Genomic DNA, 22,431 nt, shown 5'->3' with positions numbered 1-22,431 from the left:
ACATCAGGACATGTGAAGCTTTTGTGGGGAGCTGGGATTTGAGGTGGGTCACCAAGTCCCACCTATTAACAGGCGTCCATGAGTCCAGTGTCCTGCTGCAAGAGTTGCTCTCATTGGCAGTGAAGTGGTTAGTTATCGCTTCTCGGCCTTTTGGCTAAGATCAAGTGTAGTATCTGTTCTTATCAGTTTAATATCTGATATGTCCTCCAGTGGAGGACAACGTATTAAGCCGATTTTTGAAGAACGGATGTGAAGGTGGAGCTTGCTCTATTCACTCCATGCATTGACCCAGTATTGCAGTGTTTCTGGGAACAGTGCCCACATCTTTAAATTGGTACAAAGAAAAAGTTTATAGTCCAGCTGGTAGTGCTTGATTAATGTTAAAACGACTGTTTAGGTGAAATTAAATTCTGCCAGACTGTAACACTGTTTGCAAGTCACAGCACTCTCAAGGAGTCTGCTGTTGCAGCAGGGCATGGATGACATCATCCACGGCCAAACGTTTGATGCAGTGGAGGGGGCATGGTCCTCAAAGTCATCAAGTTAAAGGTTTTGCATCAGCGTCAGCATGCAACTTTTGAAGTAGTGGAGGGGCTGTGTTCATTCAATGCTGTTGTTCAAAGGTACCACATCAGTGACACAAAACACCCTAGAAGGCTAAATTCAATCCACTTGAATGCAGTCAGCATAAAGCCTATGAGTCAAGTTTTCTTCAACTGTTTGTGTGTCTACGGTTAATTTGTGTCTCTAAATGTATACGTGAAAAATGATCCAACTATGGATATTTGTGAATTCATACGACCTACATTCTAGAACCGACATAGGTGTGTATACAAGACAGTGTTTCCTACTGACTGGCTGCTTTTTTCATTCACATCAGGACATGTGAAGCTTTTGTGGGGAGCTGGGATTTGAGGTGGGTCACCAAGTCCCACCTATTAACAGGCGTCCATGAGTCCAGTGTCCTGCTGCAAGAGTTGCTCTCATTGGCAGTGAAGTGGTTAGTTATCGCTTCTCGGCCTTTTGGCTAAGATCAAGTGTAGTATCTGTTCTTATCAGTTTAATATCTGATATGTCCTCCAGTGGAGGACAACCTATTAAGCCGATTTTTTAAGAACGGATGTGAAGGTGGAGCTTGCTCTATTCACTCCATGCATTGACCCAGTATTGCAGTGTTTCTGGGAACAGTGCCCACATCTTTAAATTGGTACAAAGAAAAAGTTTATAGTCCAGCTGGTAGTGCTTGATTAATGTTAAAACGACTGTTTAGGTGAAATTAAATTATGCCAGACTGTAACACTGTTTGCAAGTCACAGCACTCTCAAGGAGTCTGCTGTTGCAGCAGGGCATGGATGACATCATCCACGGCCAAACGTTTGATGCAGTGGAGGGGGCATGGTCCTCAAAGTCATCAAGTTAAAGGTTTTGCATCAGCGTCAGCATGCAACTTTTGAAGTAGTGGAGGGGCTGTGTTCATTCAATGCTGTTGTTCAAAGGTACCACATCAGTGACACAAAACACCCTAGAAGGCTAAATTCAATCCACTTGAATGCAGTCAGCATAAAGCCTATGAGTCAAGTTTTCTTCAACTGTTTGTGTGTCTACGGTTAATTTGTGTCTCTAAATGTATACGTGAAAAATGATCCAAATATGGATATTTGTGAATTCATACGACCTACATTCTAGAACCGACATAGGTGTGTATACAAGACAGTGTTTCCTACTGACTGGCTGCTTTTTTCATTCACATCATGACATGTGAAGCTTTTGTGGGGAGCTGGGATTTGAGGTGGGTCACCAAGTCCCACCTATTAACAGGCGTCCATGAGTCCAGTGTCCTGCTGCAAGAGTTGCTCTCATTGGCAGTGAAGTGGTTAGTTATCGCTTCTCGGCCTTTTGGCTAAGATCAAGTGTAGTATCTGTTCTTATCAGTTTAATATCTGATATGTCCTCCAGTGGAGGACAACGTATTAAGCCGATTTTTGAAGAACGGATGTGAAGGTGGAGCTTGCTCTATTCACTCCATGCATTGACCCAGTATTGCAGTGTTTCTGGGAACAGTGCCCACATCTTTAAATTGGTACAAAGAAAAAGTTTTCAGTCCAGCTGGTAGTGCTTGATTAATGTTAAAACGACTGTTTAGGTGAAATTAAATTCTGCCAGACTGTAACACTGTTTGCAAGTCACAGCACTCTCAAGGAGTCTGCTGTTGCAGCAGGGCATGGATGACATCATCCACGGCCAAACGTTTGATGCAGTGGAGGGGGCATGGTCCTCAAAGTCATCAAGTTAAAGGTTTTGCATCAGCGTCAGCATGCAACTTTTGAAGTAGTGGAGGGGCTGTGTTCATTCAATGCTGTTGTTCAAAGGTACCACATCAGTGACACAAAACACCCTAGAAGGCTAAATTCAATCCACTTGAATGCAGTCAGCATAAAGCCTATGAGTCAAGTTTTCTTCAACTGTTTGTGTGTCTACGGTTAATTTGTGTCTCTAAATGTATACGTGAAAAATGATCCAAATATGGATATTTGTGAATTCATACGACCTACATTCTAGAACCGACATAGGTGTGTATACAAGACAGTGTTTCCTACTGACTGGCTGCTTTTTTCATTCACATCATGACATGTGAAGCTTTTGTGGGGAGCTGGGATTTGAGGTGGGTCACCAAGTCCCACCTATTAACAGGCGTCCATGAGTCCAGTGTCCTGCTGCAAGAGTTGCTCTCATTGGCAGTGAAGTGGTTAGTTATCGCTTCTCGGCCTTTTGGCTAAGATCAAGTGTAGTATCTGTTCTTATCAGTTTAATATCTGATATGTCCTCCAGTGGAGGACAACGTATTAAGCCGATTTTTGAAGAACGGATGTGAAGGTGGAGCTTGCTCTATTCACTCCATGCATTGACCCAGTATTGCAGTGTTTCTGGGAACAGTGCCCACATCTTTAAATTGGTACAAAGAAAAAGTTTTCAGTCCAGCTGGTAGTGCTTGATTAATGTTAAAACGACTGTTTAGGTGAAATTAAATTCTGCCAGACTGTAACACTGTTTGCAAGTCACAGCACTCTCAAGGAGTCTGCTGTTGCAGCAGGGCATGGATGACATCATCCACGGCCAAACGTTTGATGCAGTGGAGGGGGCATGGTCCTCAAAGTCATCAAGTTAAAGGTTTTGCATCAGCGTCAGCATGCAACTTTTGAAGTAGTGGAGGGGCTGTGTTCATTCAATGCTGTTGTTCAAAGGTACCACATCAGTGACACAAAACACCCTAGAAGGCTAAATTCAATCCACTTGAATGCAGTCAGCATAAAGCCTATGAGTCAAGTTTTCTTCAACTGTTTGTGTGTCTACGGTTAATTTGTGTCTCTAAATGTATACGTGAAAAATGATCCAAATATGGATATTTGTGAATTCATACGACCTACATTCTAGAACCGACATAGGTGTGTATACAAGACAGTGTTTCCTACTGACTGGCTGCTTTTTTCATTCACATCATGACATGTGAAGCTTTTGTGGGGAGCTGGGATTTGAGGTGGGTCACCAAGTCCCACCTATTAACAGGCGTCCATGAGTCCAGTGTCCTGCTGCAAGAGTTGCTCTCATTGGCAGTGAAGTGGTTAGTTATCGCTTCTCGGCCTTTTGGCTAAGATCAAGTGTAGTATCTGTTCTTATCAGTTTAATATCTGATATGTCCTCCAGTGGAGGACAACGTATTAAGCCGATTTTTGAAGAACGGATGTGAAGGTGGAGCTTGCTCTATTCACTCCATGCATTGACCCAGTATTGCAGTGTTTCTGGGAACAGTGCCCACATCTTTAAATTGGTACAAAGAAAAAGTTTTTAGTCCAGCTGGTAGTGCTTGATTAATGTTAAAACGACTGTTTAGGTGAAATTAAATTCTGCCAGACTGTAACACTGTTTGCAAGTCACAGCACTCTCAAGGAGTCTGCTGTTGCAGCAGGGCATGGATGACATCATCCACGGCCAATCGTTTGATGCAGTGGAGGGGGCATGGTCCTCAAAGTCATCAAGTTAAAGGTTTTGCATCAGCGTCAGCATGCAACTTTTGATGTAGTGGAGGGGCTGTGTTCATTCAATGCTGTTGTTCAAAGGTACCACATCAGTGACACAAAACACCCTAGAAGGCTAAATTCAATCCACTTGAATGCAGTCAGCATAAAGCCTATGAGTCAAGTTTTCTTCAACTGTTTGTGTGTCTACGGTTAATTTGTGTCTCTAAATGTATACGTGAAAAATGATCCAAATATGGATATTTGTGAATTCATACGACCTACATTCTAGAACCGACATAGGTGTGTATACAAGACAGTGTTTCCTACTGACTGGCTGCTTTTTTCATTCACATCAGGACATGTGAAGCTTTTGTGGGGAGCTGGGATTTGAGGTGGGTCACCAAGTCCCACCTATTAACAGGCGTCCATGAGTCCAGTGTCCTGCTGCAAGAGTTGCTCTCATTGGCAGTGAAGTGGTTAGTTATCGCTTCTCGGCCTTTTGGCTAAGATCAAGTGTAGTATCTGTTCTTATCAGTTTAATATCTGATATGTCCTCCAGTGGAGGACAATGTATTAAGCCGAATTTGGAAGAACGGATGTGAAGGTGGAGCTTGCTCTATTCACTCCATGCATTGACCCAGTATTGCAGTGTTTCTGGGAACAGTGCCCACATCTTTAAATTGGTACAAAGAAAAAGTTTTTAGTCCAGCTGGTAGTGCTTGATTAATGTTAAAACGACTGTTTAGGTGAAATTAAATTCTGCCAGACTGTAACACTGTTTGCAAGTCACAGCACTCTCAAGGAGTCTGCTGTTGCAGCAGGGCATGGATGACATCATCCACGGCCAAACGTTTGATGCAGTGGAGGGGGCATGGTCCTCAAAGTCATCAAGTTAAAGGTTTTGTATCAGCGTCAGCATGCAACTTTTGATGTAGTGGAGGGGCTGTGTTCATTCAATGCTGTTGTTCAAAGGTACCACATCAGTGACACAAAACACCCTAGAAGGCTAAATTCAATCCACTTGAATGCAGTCAGCATAAAGCCTATGAGTCAAGTTTTCTTCAACTGTTTGTGTGTCTACGGTTAATTTGTGTCTCTAAATGTATACGTGAAAAATGATCCAAATATGGATATTTGTGAATTCATACGACCTACATTCTAGAACCGACATAGGTGTGTATACAAGACAGTGTTTCCTACTGACTGGCTGCTTTTTTCATTCACATCAGGACATGTGAAGCTTTTGTGGGGAGCTGGGATTTGAGGTGGGTCACCAAGTCCCACCTATTAACAGGCGTCCATGAGTCCAGTGTCCTGCTGCAAGAGTTGCTCTCATTGGCAGTGAAGTGGTTAGTTATCGCTTCTCGGCCTTTTGGCTAAGATCAAGTGTAGTATCTGTTCTTATTAGTTTAATATCTGATATGTCCTCCAGTGGAGGACAACCTATTAAGCCGATTTTTGAAGAACGGATGTGAAGGTGGAGCTTGCTCTATTCACTCCATGCATTGACCCAGTATTGCAGTGTTTCTGGGAACAGTGCCCACATCTTTAAATTGGTACAAAGAAAAAGTTTTCAGTCCAGCTGGTAGTGCTTGATTAATGTTATAACGACTGTTTAGGTGAAATTAAATTCTGCCAGACTGTAACACTGTTTGCAAGTCACATCACTCTCAAGGAGTCTGCTGTTGCAACAGGGCATGGATGACATCATCCACGGCCAAACGTTTGATGCAGTGGAGGGGGCATGGTCCTCAAAGTCATCAAGTTAAAGGTTTTGTATCAGCGTCAGCATGCAACTTTTGATGTAGTGGAGGGGCTGTGTTCATTCAATGCTGTTGTTCAAAGGTACCACATCAGTGACACAAAACACCCTAGAAGGCTAAATTCAATCCACTTGAATGCAGTCAGCATAAAGCCTATGAGTCAAGTTTTCTTCAACTGTTTGTGTGTCTACGGTTAATTTGTGTCTCTAAATGTATACGTGAAAAATGATCCAAATATGGATATTTGTGAATTCATACGACCTACATTCTAGAACCGACATAGGTGTGTATACAAGACAGTGTTTCCTACTGACTGGTTACTTTTTTCATTCACATCAGGACATGTGAAGCTTTTGTGGGGAGCTGGGATTTGAGGTGGGTCACCAAGTCCCACCTATTAACAGGCGTCCATGAGTCCAGTGTCCTGCTGCAAGAGTTGCTCTCATTGGCAGTGAAGTGGTTAGTTATCGCTTCTCGGCCTTTTGGCTAAGATCAAGTGTAGTATCTGTTCTTATCAGTTTAATATCTGATATGTCCTCCAGTGGAGGACAACGTATTAAGCCGATTTTTGAAGAACGGATGTGAAGGTGGAGCTTGCTCTATTCACTCCATGCATTGACCCAGTATTGCAGTGTTTCTGGGAACAGTGCCCACATCTTTAAATTGGTACAAAGAAAAAGTTTATAGTCCAGCTGGTAGTGCTTGATTAATGTTAAAACGACTGTTTAGGTGAAATTAAATTCTGCCAGACTGTAACACTGTTTGCAAGTCACAGCACTCTCAAGGAGTCTGCTGTTGCAACAGGGCATGGATGACATCATCCACGGCCAAACGTTTGATGCAGTGGAGGGGGCATGGTCCTCAAAGTCATCAAGTTAAAGGTTTTGTATCAGCGTTAGCATGCAACTTTTGATGTAGTGGAGGGGCTGTGTTCATTCAATGCTGTTGTTCAAAGGTACCACATCAGTGACACAAAACACCCTAGAAGGCTAAATTCAATCCACTTGAATGCAGTCAGCATAAAGCCTATGAGTCAAGTTTTCTTCAACTGTTTGTGTGTCTACGGTTAATTTGTGTCTCTAAATGTATACGTGAAAAATGATTCAAATATGGATATTTGTGAATTCATACGACCTACATTCTAGAACCGACATAGGTGTGTATACAAGACAGTGTTTCCTACTGACTGGCTGCTTTTTTCATTCACATCAGGACATGTGAAGCTTTTGTGGGGAGCTGGGATTTGAGGTGGGTCACCAAGTCCCACCTATTAACAGGCGTCCATGAGTCCAGTGTCCTGCTGCAAGAGTTGCTCTCATTGGCAGTGAAGTGGTTAGTTATCGCTTCTCGGCCTTTTGGCTAAGATCAAGTGTAGTATCTGTTCTTATCAGTTTAATATCTGATATGTCCTCCAGTGGAGGACAACGTATTAAGCCGATTTTTGAAGAACGGATGTGAAGGTGGAGCTTGCTCTATTCACTCCATGCATTGACCCAGTATTGCAGTGTTTCTGGGAACAGTGCCCACATCTTTAAATTGGTTAAAAGAAAAAGTTTTCAGTCCAGCTGGTAGTGCTTGATTAATGTTAAAACGACTGTTTAGGTGAAATTAAATTCTGCCAGACTGTAACACTGTTTGCAAGTCACAGCACTCTCAAGGAGTCTGCTGTTGCAGCAGGGCATGGATGACATCATCCACGGCCAAACGTTTGATGCAGTGGAGGGGGCATGGTCCTCAAAGTCATCAAGTTAAAGGTTTTGCATCAGCGTCAGCATGCAACTTTTGATGTAGTGGAGGGGCTGTGTTCATTCAATGCTGTTGTTCAAAGGTACCACATCAGTGACACAAAACACCCTAGAAGGCTAAATTCAATCCACTTGAATGCAGTCAGCATAAAGCCTATGAGTCAAGTTTTTTTCAACTGTTTGTGTGTCTACGGTTAATTTGTGTCTCTAAATGTATACGTGAAAAATGATCCAAATATGGATATTTGTGAATTCATACGACCTACATTCTAGAACCGACATAGGTGTGTATACAAGACAGTGTTTCCTACTGACTGGCTGCTTTTTTCATTCACATCAGGACATGTGAAGCTTTTGTGGGGAGCTGGGATTTGAGGTGGGTCACCAAGTCCCACCTATTAACAGGCGTCCATGAGTCCAGTGTCCTGCTGCAAGAGTTGCTCTCATTGGCAGTGAAGTGGTTAGTTATCGCTTCTCGGCCTTTTGGCTAAGATCAAGTGTAGTATCTGTTCTTATCAGTTTAATATCTGATATGTCCTCCAGTGGAGGACAACGTATTAAGCCGATTTTTGAAGAACGGATGTGAAGGTGGAGCTTGCTCTATTCACTCCATGCATTGACCCAGTATTGCAGTGTTTCTGGGAACAGTGCCCACATCTTTAAATTGGTACAAAGAAAAAGTTTATAGTCCAGCTGGTAGTGCTTGATTAATGTTAAAACGACTGTTTAGGTGAAATTAAATTCTGCCAGACTGTAACACTGTTTGCAAGTCACAGCACTCTCAAGGAGTCTGCTGTTGCAGCAGGGCATGGATGACATCATCCACGGCCAAACGTTTGATGCAGTGGAGGGGGCATGGTCCTCAAAGTCATCAAGTTAAAGGTTTTGCATCAGCGTCAGCATGCAACTTTTGAAGTAGTGGAGGGGCTGTGTTCATTCAATGCTGTTGTTCAAAGGTACCACATCAGTGACACAAAACACCCTAGAAGGCTAAATTCAATCCACTTGAATGCAGTCAGCATAAAGCCTATGAGTCAAGTTTTCTTCAACTGTTTGTGTGTCTACGGTTAATTTGTGTCTCTAAATGTATACGTGAAAAATGATCCAACTATGGATATTTGTGAATTCATACGACCTACATTCTAGAACCGACATAGGTGTGTATACAAGACAGTGTTTCCTACTGACTGGCTGCTTTTTTCATTCACATCATGACATGTGAAGCTTTTGTGGGGAGCTGGGATTTGAGGTGGGTCACCAAGTCCCACCTATTAACAGGCGTCCATGAGTCCAGTGTCCTGCTGCAAGAGTTGCTCTCATTGGCAGTGAAGTGGTTAGTTATCGCTTCTCGGCCTTTTGGCTAAGATCAAGTGTAGTATCTGTTCTTATCAGTTTAATATCTGATATGTCCTCCAGTGGAGGACAACGTATTAAGCTGATTTTTGAAGAACGGATGTGAAGGTGGAGCTTGCTCTATTCACTCCATGCATTGACCCAGTATTGCAGTGTTTCTGGGAACAGTGCCCACATCTTTAAATTGGTACAAAGAAAAAGTTTTTAGTCCAGCTGGTAGTGCTTGATTAATGTTAAAACGACTGTTTAGGTGAAATTAAATTCTGCCAGACTGTAACACTGTTTGCAAGTCACATCACTCTCAAGGAGTCTGCTGTTGCAACAGGGCATGGATGACATCATCCACGGCCAAACGTTTGATGCAGTGGAGGGGGCATGGTCCTCAAAGTCATCAAGTTAAAGGTTTTGTATCAGCGTCAGCATGCAACTTTTGATGTAGTGGAGGGGCTGTGTTCATTCAATGCTGTTGTTCAAAGGTACCACATCAGTGACACAAAACACCCTAGAAGGCTAAATTCAATCCACTTGAATGCAGTCAGCATAAAGCCTATGAGTCAAGTTTTCTTCAACTGTTTGTGTGTCTACGGTTAATTTGTGTCTCTAAATGTATACGTGAAAAATGATCCAAATATGGATATTTGTGAATTCATACGACCTACATTCTAGAACCGACATAGGTGTGTATACAAGACAGTGTTTCCTACTGACTGGCTGCTTTTTTCATTCACATCAGGACATGTGAAGCTTTTGTGGGGAGCTGGGATTTGAGGTGGGTCACCAAGTCCCACCTATTAACAGGCGTCCATGAGTCCAGTGTCCTGCTGCAAGAGTTGCTCTCATTGGCAGTGAAGTGGTTAGTTATCGCTTCTCGGCCTTTTGGCTAAGATCAAGTGTAGTATCTGTTCTTATCAGTTTAATATCTGATATGTCCTCCAGTGGAGGACAACGTATTAAGCCGATTTTTGAAGAACGGATGTGAAGGTGGAGCTTGCTCTATTCACTCCATGCATTGACCCAGTATTGCAGTGTTTCTGGGAACAGTGCCCACATCTTTAAATTGGTACAAAGAAAAAGTTTTTAGTCCAGCTGGTAGTGCTTGATTAATGTTAAAACGACTGTTTAGGTGAAATTAAATTCTGCCAGACTGTAACACTGTTTGCAAGTCACAGCACTCTCAAGGAGTCTGCTGTTGCAACAGGGCATGGATGACATCATCCACGGCCAAACGTTTGATGCAGTGGAGGGGGCATGGTCCTCAAAGTCATCAAGTTAAAGGTTTTGTATCAGCGTTAGCATGCAACTTTTGATGTAGTGGAGGGGCTGTGTTCATTCAATGCTGTTGTTCAAAGGTACCACATCAGTGACACAAAACACCCTAGAAGGCTAAATTCAATCCACTTGAATGCAGTCAGCATAAAGCCTATGAGTCAAGTTTTCTTCAACTGTTTGTGTGTCTACGGTTAATTTGTGTCTCTAAATGTATACGTGAAAAATGATCCAAATATGGATATTTGTGAATTCATACGACCTACATTCTAGAACCGACATAGGTGTGTATACAAGACAGTGTTTCCTACTGACTGGCTACTTTTTTCATTCACATCAGGACATGTGAAGCTTTTGTGGGGAGCTGGGATTTGAGGTGGGTCACCAAGTCCCACCTATTAACAGGCGTCCATGAGTCCAGTGTCCTGCTGCAAGAGTTGCTCTCATTGGCAGTGAAGTGGTTAGTTATCGCTTCTCGGCCTTTTGGCTAAGATCAAGTGTAGTATCTGTTCTTATCAGTTTAATATCTGATATGTCCACCAGTGGAGGACAACGTATTAAGCCGATTTTTGAAGAACGGATGTGAAGGTGGAGCTTGCTCTATTCACTCCATGCATTGAGACAGTATTGCAGTGTTTCTGGGAACAGTGCCCACATCTTTAAATTGGTACAAAGAAAAAGTTTTTAGTCCAGCTGGTAGTGCTTGATTAATGTTAAAACGACTGTTTAGGTGAAATTAAATTCTGCCAGACTGTAACACTGTTTGCAAGTCACAGCACTCTCAAGGAGTCTGCTGTTGCAGCAGGGCATGGATGACATCATCCACGGCCAAACGTTTGATGCAGTGGAGGGGGCATGGTCGTCAAAGTCATCAAGTTAAAGGTTTTGCATCAGCGTCAGCATGCAACTTTTGATGTAGTGGAGGGGCTGTGTTCATTCAATGCTGTTGTTCAAAGGTACCACATCAGTGACACAAAACACCCTAGAAGGCTAAATTCAATCCACTTGAATGCAGTCAGCATAAAGCCTATGAGTCAAGTTTTCTTCAACTGTTTGTGTGTCTACGGTTAATTTGTGTCTCTAAATGTATACGTGAAAAATGATCCAAATATGGATATTTGTGAATTCATACGACCTACATTCTAGAACCGACATAGGTGTGTATACAAGACAGTGTTTCCTACTGACTGGCTGCTTTTTTCATTCACATCAGGACATGTGAAGCTTTTGTGGGGAGCTGGGATTTGAGGTGGGTCACCAAGTCCCACCTATTAACAGGCGTCCATGAGTCCAGTGTCCTGCTGCAAGAGTTGCTCTCATTGGCAGTGAAGTGGTTAGTTATCGCTTCTCGGCCTTTTGGCTAAGATCAAGTGTAGTATCTGTTCTTATCAGTTTAATATCTGATATGTCCTCCAGTGGAGGACAACGTATTAAGCCGATTTTTGAAGAACGGATGTGAAAGGTGGAGCTTGCTCTATTCACTCCATGCATTGAGACAGTATTGCAGTGTTTCTGGGAACAGTGCCCACATCTTTAAATTGGTACAAAGAAAAAGTTTTTAGTCCAGCTGGTAGTGCTTGATTAATGTTAAAACGACTGTTTAGGTGAAATTAAATTCTGCCAGACTGTAACACTGTTTGCAAGTCACAGCACTCTCAAGGAGTCTGCTGTTGCAGCAGGGCATGGATGACATCATCCACGGCCAAACGTTTGATGCAGTGGAGGGGGCATGGTCCTCAAAGTCATCAAGTTAAAGGTTTTGCATCAGCGTCAGCATGCAACTTTTGATGTAGTGGAGGGGCTGTGTTCATTCAATGCTGTTGTTCAAAGGTACCACATCAGTGACACAAAACACCCTAGAAGGCTAAATTCAATCCACTTGAATGCAGTCAGCATAAAGCCTATGAGTCAAGTTTTCTTCAACTGTTTGTGTGTCTACGGTTAATTTGTGTCTCTAAATGTATACGTGAAAAATGATCCAAATATGGATATTTGTGAATTCATACGACCTACATTCTAGAACCGACATAGGTGTGTATACAAGACAGTGTTTCCTACTGACTGGCTGCTTTTTTCATTCACATCAGGACATGTGAAGCTTTTGTGGGGAGCTGGGATTTGAGGTGGGTCACCAAGTCCCACCTATTAACAGGCGTCCATGAGTCCAGTGTCCTGCTGCAAGAGTTGCTCTCATTGGCAGTGAAGTGGTTAGTTATCGCTTCTCGGCCTTTTGGCTAAGATCAAGTGTAGTATCTGTTCTTATCAGTTTAATATCTGATATGTCCTCCAGTGGAGGACAACCTATTAAGCCGATTTTTGAAGAACGGATGTGAAGGTGGAGCTTGCTCTATTCACTCCATGCATTGACCCAGTATTGCAGTGTTTCTGGGAACAGTGCCCACATCTTTAAATTGGTACAAAGAAAAAGTTTTCAGTCCAGCTGGTAGTGCTTGATTAATGTTAAAACGACTGTTTAGGTGAAATTAAATTCTGCCAGACTGTAACACTGTTTGCAAGTCACAGCACTCTCAACGAGTCTGCTGTTGCAGCAGGGCATGGATGACATCATCCACGGCCAAACGTTTGATGCAGTGGAGGGGGCATGGTCCTCAAAGTCATCAAGTTAAAGGTTTTGCATCAGCGTCAGCATGCAACTTTTGATGTAGTGGAGGGGCTGTGTTCATTCAATGCTGTTGTTCAAAGGTACCACATCAGTGACACAAAACACCCTAGAAGGCTAAATTCAATCCACTTGAATGCAGTCAGCATAAAGCCTATGAGTCAAGTTTTTTTCAACTGTTTGTGTGTCTACGGTTAATTTGTGTCTCTAAATGTATACGTGAAAAATGATCCAAATATGGATATTTGTGAATTCATACGACCTACATTCTAGAACCGACATAGGTGTGTATACAAGACATTGTTTCCTACTGACTGGCTGCTTTTTTCATTCACATCAGGACATGTGAAGCTTTTGTGGGGAGCTGGGATTTGAGGTGGGTCACCAAGTCCCACCTATTAACAGGCGTCCATGAGTCCAGTGTCCTGCTGCAAGAGTTGCTCTCATTGGCAGTGAAGTGGTTAGTTATCGCTTCTCGGCCTTTTGGCTAAGATCAAGTGTAGTATCTGTTCTTATCAGTTTAATATCTGATATGTCCTCCAGTGGAGGACAACGTATTAAGCCGATTTTTGAAGAACGGATGTGAAGGTGGAGCTTGCTCTATTCACTCCATGCATTGACCCAGTATTGCAGTGTTTCTGGGAACAGTGCCCACATCTTTAAATTGGTACAAAGAAAAAGTTTATAGTCCAGCTGGTAGTGCTTGATTAATGTTAAAACGACTGTTTAGGTGAAATTAAATTCTGCCAGACTGTAACACTGTTTGCAAGTCACAGCACTCTCAAGGAGTCTGCTGTTGCAGCAGGGCATGGATGACATCATCCACGGCCAAACGTTTGATGCAGTGGAGGGGGCATGGTCCTCAAAGTCATCAAGTTAAAGGTTTTGTATCAGCGTCAGCATGCAACTTTTGATGTAGTGGAGGGGCTGTGTTCATTCAATGCTGTTGTTCAAAGGTACCACATCAGTGACACAAAACACCCTAGAAGGCTAAATTCAATCCACTTGAATGCAGTCAGCATAAAGCCTATGAGTCAAGTTTTCTTCAACTGTTTGTGTGTCTACGGTTAATTTGTGTCTCTAAATGTATACTTGAAAAAGGATCCAAATATGGATATTTGTGAATTCATACGACCTACATTCTAGAACCGACATAGGTGTGTATACAAGACAGTGTTTCCTACTGACTGGCTACTTTTTTCATTCACATCAGGACATGTGAAGCTTTTGTGGGGAGCTGGGATTTGAGGTGGGTCACCAAGTCCCACCTATTAACAGGCGTCCATGAGTCCAGTGTCCTGCTGCAAGAGTTGCTCTCATTGGCAGTGAAGTGGTTAGTTATCGCTTCTCGGCCTTTTGTCTAAGATCAAGTGTAGTATCTGTTCTTATCAGTTTAATATCTGATATGTCCTCCAGTGGAGGACAACCTATTAAGCCGATTTTTGAAGAACGGATGTGAAGGTGGAGCTTGCTCTATTCACTCCATGCATTGACCCAGTATTGCAGTGTTTCTGGGAACAGTGCCCACATCTTTAAATTGGTACAAAGAAAAAGTTTTTAGTCCAGCTGGTAGTGCTTGATTAATGTTAAAACGACTGTTTAGGTGAAATTAAATTCTGCCAGACTGTAACACTGTTTCCAAGTCACAGCACTCTCAAGGAGTCTGCTGTTGCAGCAGGGCATGGATGACATCATCCACGGCCAATCGTTTGATGCAGTGGAGGGGGCATGGTCCTCAAAGTCATCAAGTTAAAGGTTTTGCATCAGCGTCAGCATGCAACTTTTGATGTAGTGGAGGGGCTGTGTTCATTCAATGCTGTTGTTCAAAGGTACCACATCAGTGACACAAAACACCCTAGAAGGCTAAATGCAATCCACTTGAATGCAGTCAGCATAAAGCCTATGAGTCAAGTTTTCTTCAACTGTTTGTGTGTCTACGGTTAATTTGTGTCTCTAAATGTATACGTGAAAAATGATCCAAATATGGATATTTGTGAATTCATACGACCTACATTCTAGAACCGACATAGGTGTGTATACAAGACAGTGTTTCCTACTGACTGGCTGCTTTTTTCATTCACATCAGGACATGTGAAGCTTTTGTGGGGAGCTGGGATTTGAGGTGGGTCACCAAGTCCCACCTATTAACAGGCGTCCATGAGTCCAGTGTCCTGCTGCAACGTGCTCTCATTGGCAGTGAAGTGGTTAGTTATCGCTTCTCGGCCTTTTGGCTAAGATCAAGTGTAGTATCTGTTCTTATCAGTTTAATATCTGATATGTCCACCAGTGGAGGACAACGTATTAAGCCGATTTTTGAAGAACGGATGTGAAGGTGGAGCTTGCTCTATTCACTCCATGCATTGACCCAGTATTGCAGTGTTTCTGGGAACAGTGCCCACATCTTTAAATTGGTACAAAGAAAAAGTTTTTAGTCCAGCTGGTAGTGCTTGATTAATGTTAAAACGACTGTTTAGGTGAAATTAAATTCTGCCAGACTGTAACACTGTTTGCAAGTCACAGCACTCTCAAGGAGTCTGCTGTTGCAGCAGGGCATGGATGACATCATCCACGGCCAAACGTTTGATGCAGTGGAGGGGGCATGGTCCTCAAAGTCATCAAGTTAAAGGTTTTGCATCAGCGTCAGCATGCAACTTTTGATGTAGTGGAGGGGCTGTGTTCATTCAATGCTGTTGTTCAAAGGTACCACATCAGTGACACAAAACACCCTAGAAGGCTAAATTCAATCCACTTGAATGCAGTCAGCATAAAGCCTATGAGTCAAGTTTTCTTCAACTGTTTGTGTGTCTACGGTTAATTTGTGTCTCTAAATGTATACGTGAAAAATGATCCAAATATGGATATTTGTGAATTCATACGACCTACATTCTAGAACCGACATAGGTGTGTATACAAGACAGTGTTTCCTACTGACTGGCTGCTTTTTTCATTCACATCAGGACATGTGAAGCTTTTGTGGGGAGCTGGGATTTGAGGTGGGTCACCAAGTCCCACCTATTAACAGGCGTCCATGAGTCCAGTGTCCTGCTGCAAGAGTTGCTCTCATTGGCAGTGAAGTGGTCAGTTATCGCTTCTCGGCCTTTTGGCTAAGATCAAGTGTAGTATCTGTTCTTATCAGTTTAATATCTGATATGTCCTCCAGTGGAGGACAACGTATTAAGCCGATTTTTGAAGAACGGATGTGAAGGTGGAGCTTGCTCTATTCACTCCATGCATTGAGACAGTATTGCAGTGTTTCTGGGAACAGTGCCCACATCTTTAAATTGGTACAAAGAAAAAGTTTTTAGTCCAGCTGGTAGTGCTTGATTAATGTTAAAACGACTGTTTAGGTGAAATTAAATTCTGCCAGACTGTAACACTGTTTGCAAGTCACAGCACTCTCAAGGAGTCTGCTGTTGCAGCAGGGCATGGATGACATCATCCACGGCCAAACGTTTGATGCAGTGGAGGGGGCATGGTCCTCAAAGTCATCAAGTTAAAGGTTTTGCATCAGCGTCAGCATGCAACTTTTGATGTAGTGGAGGGGCTGTGTTCATTCAATGCTGTTGTTCAAAGGTACCACATCAGTGACACAAAACACCCTAGAAGGCTAAATTCAATCCACTTGAATGCAGTCAGCATAAAGCCTATGAGTCAAGTTTTCTTCAACTGTTTGTGTGTCTACGGTTAATTTGTGTCTCTAAATGTATACGTGAAAAATGATCCAACTATGGATATTTGTGAATTCATACGACCTACATTCTAGAACCGACATAGGTGTGTATACAAGACAGTGTTTCCTACTGACTGGCTGCTTTTTTCATTCACATCATGACATGTGAAGCTTTTGTGGGGAGCTGGGATTTGAGGTGGGTCACCAAGTCCCACCTATTAACAGGCGTCCATGAGTCCAGTGTCCTGCTGCAAGAGTTGCTCTCATTGGCAGTGAAGTGGTTAGTTATCGCTTCTCGGCCTTTTGGCTAAGATCAAGTGTAGTATCTGTTCTTATCAGTTTAATATCTGATATGTCCTCCAGTGGAGGACAACCTATTAAGCCGATTTTTGAAGAACGGATGTGAAGGTGGAGCTTGCTCTATTCACTCCATGCATTGACCCAGTATTGCAGTGTTTCTGGGAACAGTGCCCACATCTTTAAATTGGTACAAAGAAAAAGTTTTCAGTCCAGCTGGTAGTGCTTGATTAATGTTAAAACGACTGTTTAGGTGAAATTAAATTCTGCCAGACTGTAACACTGTTTGCAAGTCACAGCACTCTCAAGGAGTCTGCTGTTGCAGCAGGGCATGGATGACATCATCCACGGCCAAACGTTTGATGCAGTGGAGGGGGCATGGTCCTCAAAGTCATCAAGTTAAAGGTTTTGCATCAGCGTCAGCATGCAACTTTTGATGTAGTGGAGGGGCTGTGTTCATTCAATGCTGTTGTTCAAAGGTACCACATCAGTGACACAAAACACCCTAGAAGGCTAAATTCAATCCACTTGAATGCAGTCAGCATAAAGCCTATGAGTCAAGTTTTTTTCAACTGTTTGTGTGTCTACGGTTAATTTGTGTCTCTAAATGTATACGTGAAAAATGATCCAAATATGGATATTTGTGAATTCATACGACCTACATTCTAGAACCGACATAGGTGTGTATACAAGACAGTGTTTCCTACTGACTGGCTGCTTTTTTCATTCACATCAGGACATGTGAAGCTTTTGTGGGGAGCTGGGATTTGAGGTGGGTCACCAAGTCCCACCTATTAACAGGCGTCCATGAGTCCAGTGTCCTGCTGCAAGAGTTGCTCTCATTGGCAGTGAAGTGGTTAGTTATCGCTTCTCGGCCTTTTGGCTAAGATCAAGTGTAGTATCTGTTCTTATCAGTTTAATATCTGATATGTCCTCCAGTGGAGGACAACGTATTAAGCCCATTTTTGAAGAACGGATGTGAAGGTGGAGCTTGCTCTATTCACTCCATGCATTGACCCAGTATTGCAGTGTTTCTGGGAACAGTGCCCACATCTTTAAATTGGTACAAAGAAAAAGTTTATAGTCCAGCTGGTAGTGCTTGATTAATGTTAAAACGACTGTTCAGGTGAAATTAAATTCTGCCAGACTGTAACACTGTTTGCAAGTCACAGCACTCTCAAGGAGTCTGCTGTTGCAGCAGGGCATGGATGACATCATCCACGGCCAAACGTTTGATGCAGTGGAGGGGGCATGGTCCTCAAAGTCATCAAGTTAAAGGTTTTGCATCAGCGTCAGCATGCAACTTTTGAAGTAGTGGAGGGGCTGTGTTCATTCAATGCTGTTGTTCAAAGGTACCACATCAGTGACACAAAACACCCTAGAAGGCTAAATTCAATCCACTTGAATGCAGTCAGCATAAAGCCTATGAGTCAAGTTTTCTTCAACTGTTTGTGTGTCTACGGTTAATTTGTGTCTCTAAATGTATACGTGAAAAATGATCCAACTATGGATATTTGTGAATTCATACGACCTACATTCTAGAACCGACATAGGTGTGTATACAAGACAGTGTTTCCTACTGACTGGCTGCTTTTTTCATTCACATCATGACATGTGAAGCTTTTGTGGGGAGCTGGGATTTGAGGTGGGTCACCAAGTCCCACCTATTAACAGGCGTCCATGAGTCCAGTGTCCTGCTGCAAGAGTTGCTCTCATTGGCAGTGAAGTGGTTAGTTATCGCTTCTCGGCCTTTTGGCTAAGATCAAGTGTAGTATCTGTTCTTATCAGTTTAATATCTGATATGTCCTCCAGTGGAGGACAACGTATTAAGCTGATTTTTGAAGAACGGATGTGAAGGTGGAGCTTGCTCTATTCACTCCATGCATTGACCCAGTAATGCAGTGTTTCTGGGAACAGTGCCCACATCTTTAAATTGGTACAAAGAAAAAGTTTTTAGTCCAGCTGGTAGTGCTTGATTAATGTTAAAACGACTGTTTAGGTGAAATTAAATTCTGCCAGACTGTAACACTGTTTGCAAGTCACATCACTCTCAAGGAGTCTGCTGTTGCAACAGGGCATGGATGACATCATCCACGGCCAAACGTTTGATGCAGTGGAGGGGGCATGGTCCTCAAAGTCATCAAGTTAAAGGTTTTGTATCAGCGTCAGCATGCAACTTTTGATGTAGTGGAGGGGCTGTGTTCATTCAATGCTGTTGTTCAAAGGTACCATATCAGTGACACAAAACACCCTAGAAGGCTAAATTCAATCCACTTGAATGCAGTCAGCATAAAGCCTATGAGTCAAGTTTTCTTCAACTGTTTGTGTGTCTACGGTTAATTTGTGTCTCTAAATGTATACGTGAAAAATGATCCAAATATGGATATTTGTGAATTCATACGACCTACATTCTAGAACCGACATAGGTGTGTATACAAGACAGTGTTTCCTACTGACTGGCTACTTTTTTCATTCACATCAGGACATGTGAAGCTTTTGTGGGGAGCTGGGATTTGAGGTGGGTCACCAAGTCCCACCTATTAACAGGCGTCCATGAGTCCAGTGTCCTGCTGCAAGAGTTGCTCTCATTGGCAGTGAAGTGGTTAGTTATCGCTTCTCGGCCTTTTGGCTAAGATCAAGTGTAGTATCTGTTCTTATCAGTTTAATATCTGATATGTCCTCCAGTGGAGGACAACGTATTAAGCCGATTTTTGAAGAACGGATGTGAAGGTGGAGCTTGCTCTATTCACTCCATGCATTGACCCAGTATTGCAGTGTTTCTGGGAACAGTGCCCACGTCTTTAAATTGGTACAAAGAAAAAGTTTTCAGTCCAGCTGGTAGTGCTTGATTAATGTTAAAACGACTGTTTAGGTGAAATTAAATTCTGCCAGACTGTAACACTGTTTGCAAGTCACAGCACTCTCAACGAGTCTGCTGTTGCAGCAGGGCATGGATGACATCATCCACGGCCAAACGTTTGATGCAGTGGAGGGGGCATGGTCCTCAAAGTCATCAAGTTAAAGGTTTTGCATCAGCGTCAGCATGCAACTTTTGATGTAGTGGAGGGGCTGTGTTCATTCAATGCTGTTGTTCAAAGGTACCACATCAGTGACACAAAACACCCTAGAAGGCTAAATTCAATCCACTTGAATGCAGTCAGCATAAAGCCTATGAGTCAAGTTTTTTTCAACTGTTTGTGTGTCTACAGTTAATTTGTGTCTCTAAATGTATACTTGAAAAAGGATCCAAATATGGATATTTGTGAATTCATACGACCTACATTCTAGAACCGACATAGGTGTGTATACAAGACAGTGTTTCCTACTGACTGGCTGCTTTTTTCATTCACATCATGACATGTGAAGCTTTTGTGGGGAGCTGGGATTTGAGGTGGGTCACCAAGTCCCACCTATTAACAGGCGTCCAGTGTCCTGCTGCAAGAGTTGCTCTCATTGGCAGTGAAGTGGTTAGTTATCGCTTCTCGGCCTTTTGGCTAAGATCAAGTGTAGTATCTGTTCTTATCAGTTTAATATCTGATATGTCCTCCAGTGGAGGACAACCTATTAAGCCGATTTTTGAAGAACGGATGTGAAGGTGGAGCTTGCTCTATTCACTCCATGCATTGACCCAGTATTGCAGTGTTTCTGGGAACAGTGCCCACATCTTTAAATTGGTACAAAGAAAAAGTTTTCAGTCCAGCTGGTAGTGCTTGATTAATGTTAAAACGACTGTTTAGGTGAAATTAAATTCTGCCAGACTGTAACACTGTTTGCAAGTCACAGCACTCTCAAGGAGTCTGCTGTTGCAGCAGGGCATGGATGACATCATCCACGGCCAAACGTTTGATGCAGTGGAGGGGGCATGGTCCTCAAAGTCATCAAGTTAAAGGTTTTGCATCAGCGTCAGCATGCAACTTTTGAAGTAGTGGAGGGGCTGTGTTCATTCAATGCTGTTGTTCAAAGGTACCACATCAGTGACACAAAACACCCTAGAAGGCTAAATTCAATCCACTTGAATGCAGTCAGCATAAAGCCTATGAGTCAAGTTTTCTTCAACTGTTTGTGTGTCTACGGTTAATTTGTGTCTCTAAATGTATACGTGAAAAATGATCCAACTATGGATATTTGTGAATTCATACGACCTACATTCTAGAACCGACATAGGTGTGTATACAAGACAGTGTTTCCTACTGACTGGCTGCTTTTTTCATTCACATCATGACATGTGAAGCTTTTGTGGGGAGCTGGGATTTGAGGTGGGTCACCAAGTCCCACCTATTAACAGGCGTCCATGAGTCCAGTGTCCTGCTGCAAGAGTTGCTCTCATTGGCAGTGAAGTGGTTAGTTATCGCTTCTCGGCCTTTTGGCTTAGATCAAGTGTAGTATCTGTTCTTATCAGTTTAATATCTGATATGTCCTCCAGTGGAGGACAACCTATTAAGCCGATTTTTGAAGAACGGATGTGAAGGTGGAGCTTGCTCTATTCACTCCATGCATTGACCCAGTATTGCAGTGTTTCTGGGAACAGTGCCCACATCTTTAAATTGGTACAAAGAAAAAGTTTTCAGTCCAGCTGGTAGTGCTTGATTAATGTTAAAACGACTGTTTAGGTGAAATTAAATTCTGCCAGACTGTAACACTGTTTGCAAGTCACAGCACTCTCAAGGAGTCTGCTGTTGCAGCAGGGCATGGATGACATCATCCACGGCCAAACGTTTGATGCAGTGGAGGGGGCATGGTCCTCAAAGTCATCAAGTTAAAGGTTTTGCATCAGCGTCAGCATGCAACTTTTGATGTAGTGGAGGGGCTGTGTTCATTCAATGCTGTTGTTCAAAGGTACCACATCAGTGACACAAAACACCCTAGAAGGCTAAATTCAATCCACTTGAATGCAGTCAGCATAAAGCCTATGAGTCAAGTTTTTTTCAACTGTTTGTGTGTCTACGGTTAATTTGTGTCTCTAAATGTATACGTGAAAAATGATCCAAATATGGATATTTGTGAATTCATACGACCTACATTCTAGAACCGACATAGGTGTGTATACAAGACAGTGTTTCCTACTGACTGGCTGCTTTTTTCATTCACATCAGGACATGTGAAGCTTTTGTGGGGAGCTGGGATTTGAGGTGGGTCACCAAGTCCCACCTATTAACAGGCGTCCATGAGTCCAGTGTCCTGCTGCAAGAGTTGCTCTCATTGGCAGTGAAGTGGTTAGTTATCGCTTCTCGGCCTTTTGGCTAAGATCAAGTGTAGTATCTGTTCTTATCAGTTTAATATCTGATATGTCCTCCAGTGGAGGACAACGTATTAAGCCGATTTTTGAAGAACGGATGTGAAGGTGGAGCTTGCTCTATTCACTCCATGCATTGACCCAGTATTGCAGTGTTTCTGGGAACAGTGCCCACATCTTTAAATTGGTACAAAGAAAAAGTTTATAGTCCAGCTGGTAGTGCTTGATTAATGTTAAAACGACTGTTCAGGTGAAATTAAATTCTGCCAGACTGTAACACTGTTTGCAAGTCACAGCACTCTCAAGGAGTCTGCTGTTGCAGCAGGGCATGGATGACATCATCCACGGCCAAACGTTTGATGCAGTGGAGGGGGCATGGTCCTCAAAGTCATCAAGTTAAAGGTTTTGCATCAGCGTCAGCATGCAACTTTTGAAGTAGTGGAGGGGCTGTGTTCATTCAATGCTGTT

At 42.8% G+C, this 22,431-nt stretch overlaps 26 non-coding genes across 26 annotated transcripts; all 26 read left to right on the top strand.

Annotated features, from left to right (window-relative positions):
• Positions 1-134: 134 nt before the first annotated feature.
• Positions 135-325, top strand: LOC144992609 (U2 spliceosomal RNA). Its single transcript, XR_013656679.1, has one exon. It is a non-coding gene; the product is annotated as a U2 spliceosomal RNA (small nuclear RNA).
• Positions 326-1,007: 682 nt separating this feature from the next.
• On the top strand, positions 1,008-1,198 carry LOC144992704 (U2 spliceosomal RNA). Its single transcript, XR_013656773.1, has one exon. It is a non-coding gene; the product is annotated as a U2 spliceosomal RNA (small nuclear RNA).
• A 682-nt stretch (positions 1,199-1,880) lies between these two features.
• LOC144992608 (U2 spliceosomal RNA) lies at positions 1,881-2,071 on the top strand. The gene has a single exon (XR_013656678.1). It is a non-coding gene; the product is annotated as a U2 spliceosomal RNA (small nuclear RNA).
• A 682-nt stretch (positions 2,072-2,753) lies between these two features.
• On the top strand, positions 2,754-2,944 carry LOC144992607 (U2 spliceosomal RNA). The gene has a single exon (XR_013656677.1). It is a non-coding gene; the product is annotated as a U2 spliceosomal RNA (small nuclear RNA).
• A 682-nt stretch (positions 2,945-3,626) lies between these two features.
• Positions 3,627-3,817, top strand: LOC144992606 (U2 spliceosomal RNA). Its single transcript, XR_013656676.1, has one exon. It is a non-coding gene; the product is annotated as a U2 spliceosomal RNA (small nuclear RNA).
• A 682-nt stretch (positions 3,818-4,499) lies between these two features.
• Positions 4,500-4,690, top strand: LOC144992803 (U2 spliceosomal RNA). Its single transcript, XR_013656867.1, has one exon. It is a non-coding gene; the product is annotated as a U2 spliceosomal RNA (small nuclear RNA).
• Positions 4,691-5,372: 682 nt separating this feature from the next.
• On the top strand, positions 5,373-5,563 carry LOC144992768 (U2 spliceosomal RNA). The gene has a single exon (XR_013656834.1). It is a non-coding gene; the product is annotated as a U2 spliceosomal RNA (small nuclear RNA).
• Positions 5,564-6,245: 682 nt separating this feature from the next.
• LOC144992604 (U2 spliceosomal RNA) lies at positions 6,246-6,436 on the top strand. Its single transcript, XR_013656674.1, has one exon. It is a non-coding gene; the product is annotated as a U2 spliceosomal RNA (small nuclear RNA).
• Positions 6,437-7,118: 682 nt separating this feature from the next.
• On the top strand, positions 7,119-7,309 carry LOC144992603 (U2 spliceosomal RNA). The gene has a single exon (XR_013656673.1). It is a non-coding gene; the product is annotated as a U2 spliceosomal RNA (small nuclear RNA).
• Positions 7,310-7,991: 682 nt separating this feature from the next.
• Positions 7,992-8,182, top strand: LOC144992602 (U2 spliceosomal RNA). The gene has a single exon (XR_013656672.1). It is a non-coding gene; the product is annotated as a U2 spliceosomal RNA (small nuclear RNA).
• A 682-nt stretch (positions 8,183-8,864) lies between these two features.
• Positions 8,865-9,055, top strand: LOC144992662 (U2 spliceosomal RNA). The gene has a single exon (XR_013656731.1). It is a non-coding gene; the product is annotated as a U2 spliceosomal RNA (small nuclear RNA).
• Positions 9,056-9,737: 682 nt separating this feature from the next.
• On the top strand, positions 9,738-9,928 carry LOC144992601 (U2 spliceosomal RNA). Its single transcript, XR_013656671.1, has one exon. It is a non-coding gene; the product is annotated as a U2 spliceosomal RNA (small nuclear RNA).
• A 682-nt stretch (positions 9,929-10,610) lies between these two features.
• On the top strand, positions 10,611-10,801 carry LOC144992864 (U2 spliceosomal RNA). Its single transcript, XR_013656925.1, has one exon. It is a non-coding gene; the product is annotated as a U2 spliceosomal RNA (small nuclear RNA).
• A 682-nt stretch (positions 10,802-11,483) lies between these two features.
• LOC144992841 (U2 spliceosomal RNA) lies at positions 11,484-11,675 on the top strand. The gene has a single exon (XR_013656903.1). It is a non-coding gene; the product is annotated as a U2 spliceosomal RNA (small nuclear RNA).
• Positions 11,676-12,357: 682 nt separating this feature from the next.
• Positions 12,358-12,548, top strand: LOC144992960 (U2 spliceosomal RNA). Its single transcript, XR_013656988.1, has one exon. It is a non-coding gene; the product is annotated as a U2 spliceosomal RNA (small nuclear RNA).
• A 682-nt stretch (positions 12,549-13,230) lies between these two features.
• LOC144992600 (U2 spliceosomal RNA) lies at positions 13,231-13,421 on the top strand. Its single transcript, XR_013656670.1, has one exon. It is a non-coding gene; the product is annotated as a U2 spliceosomal RNA (small nuclear RNA).
• A 682-nt stretch (positions 13,422-14,103) lies between these two features.
• Positions 14,104-14,294, top strand: LOC144992833 (U2 spliceosomal RNA). The gene has a single exon (XR_013656896.1). It is a non-coding gene; the product is annotated as a U2 spliceosomal RNA (small nuclear RNA).
• Positions 14,295-14,974: 680 nt separating this feature from the next.
• On the top strand, positions 14,975-15,165 carry LOC144992795 (U2 spliceosomal RNA). The gene has a single exon (XR_013656859.1). It is a non-coding gene; the product is annotated as a U2 spliceosomal RNA (small nuclear RNA).
• Positions 15,166-15,847: 682 nt separating this feature from the next.
• On the top strand, positions 15,848-16,038 carry LOC144992845 (U2 spliceosomal RNA). Its single transcript, XR_013656907.1, has one exon. It is a non-coding gene; the product is annotated as a U2 spliceosomal RNA (small nuclear RNA).
• A 682-nt stretch (positions 16,039-16,720) lies between these two features.
• LOC144992953 (U2 spliceosomal RNA) lies at positions 16,721-16,911 on the top strand. Its single transcript, XR_013656983.1, has one exon. It is a non-coding gene; the product is annotated as a U2 spliceosomal RNA (small nuclear RNA).
• A 682-nt stretch (positions 16,912-17,593) lies between these two features.
• Positions 17,594-17,784, top strand: LOC144992703 (U2 spliceosomal RNA). Its single transcript, XR_013656772.1, has one exon. It is a non-coding gene; the product is annotated as a U2 spliceosomal RNA (small nuclear RNA).
• A 682-nt stretch (positions 17,785-18,466) lies between these two features.
• Positions 18,467-18,657, top strand: LOC144992694 (U2 spliceosomal RNA). Its single transcript, XR_013656763.1, has one exon. It is a non-coding gene; the product is annotated as a U2 spliceosomal RNA (small nuclear RNA).
• A 682-nt stretch (positions 18,658-19,339) lies between these two features.
• Positions 19,340-19,530, top strand: LOC144992705 (U2 spliceosomal RNA). Its single transcript, XR_013656774.1, has one exon. It is a non-coding gene; the product is annotated as a U2 spliceosomal RNA (small nuclear RNA).
• Positions 19,531-20,204: 674 nt separating this feature from the next.
• LOC144992942 (U2 spliceosomal RNA) lies at positions 20,205-20,395 on the top strand. Its single transcript, XR_013656974.1, has one exon. It is a non-coding gene; the product is annotated as a U2 spliceosomal RNA (small nuclear RNA).
• Positions 20,396-21,077: 682 nt separating this feature from the next.
• Positions 21,078-21,268, top strand: LOC144993007 (U2 spliceosomal RNA). Its single transcript, XR_013657035.1, has one exon. It is a non-coding gene; the product is annotated as a U2 spliceosomal RNA (small nuclear RNA).
• Positions 21,269-21,950: 682 nt separating this feature from the next.
• LOC144992599 (U2 spliceosomal RNA) lies at positions 21,951-22,141 on the top strand. Its single transcript, XR_013656669.1, has one exon. It is a non-coding gene; the product is annotated as a U2 spliceosomal RNA (small nuclear RNA).
• Positions 22,142-22,431: the final 290 nt, after the last annotated feature.

The sequence above is a fragment of the Oryzias latipes genome, chromosome 6, assembly GCF_053564925.1.
Source record: "Oryzias latipes strain Hd-rR chromosome 6, Olatipes_Hd-rR_3.1".
NCBI classification, from domain to species: domain Eukaryota; kingdom Metazoa; phylum Chordata; class Actinopteri; order Beloniformes; family Adrianichthyidae; genus Oryzias; species Oryzias latipes.
This window is presented reverse-complemented; position numbering and strand designations above follow the sequence as displayed.